This window comes from Thunnus maccoyii, chromosome 2, assembly GCF_910596095.1.
Source record: "Thunnus maccoyii chromosome 2, fThuMac1.1, whole genome shotgun sequence".
NCBI classification, from domain to species: domain Eukaryota; kingdom Metazoa; phylum Chordata; class Actinopteri; order Scombriformes; family Scombridae; genus Thunnus; species Thunnus maccoyii.
Window position 1 is genome coordinate 28355719 of NC_056534.1, and position 3746 is coordinate 28359464.

At 37.5% G+C, this 3746-nt stretch overlaps 1 long non-coding RNA gene across 1 annotated transcript; it reads left to right on the forward strand.

The window, feature by feature from the left end:
* The first annotated feature begins 470 nt into the window (after window positions 1-470).
* Window positions 471-2326, forward strand: LOC121884945. Its single transcript, XR_006092429.1, has 2 exons — window positions 471-1054; window positions 1493-2326. It is a non-coding gene; the product is annotated as an uncharacterized LOC121884945 (long non-coding RNA).
* Window positions 2327-3746: the final 1420 nt, after the last annotated feature.

Sequence of the window (3746 nt, forward strand, 5' to 3'; positions counted from 1 at the left end):
GACCTATGCTGTTTTTAATTGCTGTCTACCTTGTGGATAAAAACAAATGTGTCAATGTTTGACACGCAGTCTTTTGTCAATATCCATAGATATTTTGATGTGTGAATCTAGATTATATTGATGTGTAGATTTACCCCATCTATCTACACCCATCTGTCCATCCATTTGAATATTCATTGATGATAGATTAATAGATAGATGGAAGGATGAATAGACCTGTATGGGTACCTATCCATCCATCCATGGTATAGTTTGAAAGACAGGTCGATGTCCACACATACCTATCTATCCATCCATTTATCATGGATGGAAAGAGATGGATGGATAGATAATATCCACTCATATCTATCCATCTATGTATTGATCTTTCCATCCGTGATAGATGTATACTTAGAGGAGGGATGGATAGATGTATAGATGTATGGATATCTATCTATCATTGATAGATCCACAAACAGTATCCACCTTTTCTAGCAAGTGATACAACTAACCCTCTGTCTGTTATAATTAACCTAACCCATGAGGTAAGTTTTAAGATGTGTATGGTGCTTGTACAAAAACATGATTAATCTAAGTCCATTTTTTTAAAAGTATTTAGCCACAACCAAAATGTGTCTATACGTATCTATACCTATACATATATATCTGAAACTTTCATCTGCATTTTTGTAGCCAATAAGGCTACAAACTGATCACAAATGTGCCAGTAAAAACCATGAAATATAGTCAAAAAAACAGACAAAATGCTGCAGCAGGCACAGGTTTGGAGAGGGGACCACTAACCAGAACAATGCAGGAGTTGTGAGTAATTTAGTGACTGAAGATTTGGAGAAACAGAAACCAAATGGAGACAGAGAACAACAACATTGAAAACAGTGCAAATGAAGAAGAGGAAAAGACGGCGGACTAGTGCCCTTGGCCACACCTGGAAGAATTCTTCACATACAGGGGGAGAAAAAGAGACAGCGTGAAACTGCAATGCAAACTTTGTTTGCCGCATACAGTGATATCGACTCACAAGAATTTAGCCTCTAATCTCAAAAAACACATTGAGGTAAGATTTACAGCTATTTGTATGTTATTGTTTTCGCCTTTGATAGGTTTAGGGTAATTAGCTTGGATAACATAAAGTAAGCTAACTAGCTAACACTACACTCTAGTGTCATCGGTTAGCCTGGGATTCAAGTAGGAGAGAGTTAGCTAACATGCGTGCGTGCATGCATGTTTAAATAATTAAACTGCAATTCTTAAAAATGTTATCGCAAAATATTAGGACAACCACTTTCATTACAATAACGTTTAAACAAAAATGATTAAATCAGTATTCATTTAACCAAATTTACCACACTTTCACATCATGCTAAACAATTAATGTTTAGCTTAAATAATTACTCTGGTTGAATGATTTTACTCAGTTTTTCTTTGGTGTTAATAGCAATGATGTGATGAAGTTCTGTGTGAACATGCACTGAGATAATATTTATCTTCACAGAGAAAACATCCATGCAAAATCCAACATCAACAAAAGACCACAGCTGCACCAAACAAGCTCTCAGCAAGTAAGCAAGCCAGGTTACCAGATGTGATGTTGGCATCTGCAAGCAAACATGTCCCACAAGCAACTGTTGACAAGCTTGTCATCAGTTTCGTATGTGAAGGTCTACAGCCATTTGCAGTGGTAGAACAGCCAGCTTTCAAAGAATTAGTTTACCACATTGCAAACTCAAGCAAAAGTCATCTCCAGACCCACTGTCCGTACTAGAATCTGTGAAGTTGCTGGTCACATGAAGAAGACTATGATTGCAGAACTGGGTAAAGTCAAATTTGTTGCTACCACCACTGATTGTTGGTCAGCTCATCAGAAAAGTTCGGTGTCACGTGCTATTGGATAGAAGAAGAGTCCCTGGAAAGAAGATTTGTGGCACTAGCTTGCAAAAGATTGAGAGGGTCTCACACATTTGACATGCTTGCTGGTGCTCTTGATGATGTCCATTGTCAATACAAGATTAGAGGTAAAGTTTTAAGAACCACAATTGATAGTGGATCCAAGTTCATCAAAGCTTTCAATATGTTTGGGGCACAGAATGATGCTGAGGTAGATGAAGATGAAGCTGACCTAGATGCTTTTGATCTAATCGACCATATTGAATACGTTGATGCAAGTGTGATCCTTGCTAAAGACTCTGGTCTGGAATATCAACTGTCCTGACAGTACCTCTACCCGAATACAGATTTTCAGTACTCTTTCTACCACTGTTCATTTGTGCACAACCCTTAATTGCCGAGGAGGGTTCTGACCCAAATTAAAATTCACTTTTGAAACCTCCCACTAATGTCACTCAGTATATGCACACACAATGAAAATGACTGAAACATGAAAAAATATTCACTCATTTACACATCTTCACCTTTAGAGCTTCCATCTCCCTCAGTGTGTAATTAATCACCAAGTGGTTATATTACCACCATCTCAGCTCCTCTGCTGCGCTGCTCTGCTTCTCCATCACAGTGCATGATGAACCCAGCTATATTCACAATTTGGAATCTCAGGTTCGTCCTCACTGAACTCCTTGGAGAGAGAAAGAAAGAAAAACAAGAGAGGTAACAGAGTGGCTGAGAGCGGGAGATAGAGAATGAAGGAGACGCGAGTTTGATGATGAGTCACTGACTGACACACTGAGTGAATGAATGATCAATAAATGAATCAGTTTTGGGCAAAGAGTAAGCATGTTATTGACAGAGAAATTGAAAATAAACAAGCACACTACATGATGGTAAATGTGGTGAAGTACAGGTGTATATGAGTGAATAACAGAATATGTTTTGTACATTAACAAGTCAAGTAAAATGTATAGAAGTCATAAGTGTGTATAAATATATAAACAGTAAAAACATAGGCTCACGTAAAAAAAACATACACCCAGCCAGCCATCCATTTTCAATACCCACTTATCATATCCAACATTAATTGTGTGTTTGCATAAAAACATAGAGATTACATATATTAGAAGGAAAAAGTTAGATGTTGCGTTGAAATGATTTCATAAAATTTACATCCTGTGACTAAAAAAAGAGTATTTAACCATTTGGTATCCCCAAATGGTTTAACCATTTGGGGATACATGACAATTCTCCATTCCTGTTTCTTCTTGTTCAAGGGTTATTGGCAGGGTTGAACTTACCTTAGTATTAATTTGGTGGAGAGCAAGGAAACATCATGAACGAGTGATCACAGAGTCCACCACAGAGGGTTTTTTTTCTCCCTCAAACAAATAAACAGCCCACCTGACTAGAGTACCATGACATTTTGTACACACATTTGTGCTCCCCTCAGTTTATCTGCATCAACCTAAGAGATAAAGCACCACTCTCCAGCAATATTTATTTAGGTGATATAAAGCAGATCTGATGACACTTGAAGTATAGAACTGTAGTTGAGGTTTGGAATGATCTTAGGTTTTTACCCAGTGATTAAACATTCAGGCCAAGGAGCTTTGTGATTTTTACTTGTGTGATTTCATCTATTAAGTATAAATTGTTTTGCAATCCACAAATTTATGTTCTTCAGTGTAGCTAATGAAGATCTTCATTGGATCCAACTGAGGTGAAAAGGCAAAATAAACCATTGCACCTCATTGCTTTTGTGCAGTGAAGCAGTGTGGGTGATGTATGGTATCTGCTTGTCCAGACTTTGCACTCTATGAAAAATAAGGGTGATTTTTATCTGCTGAACAGTACCAAGGACT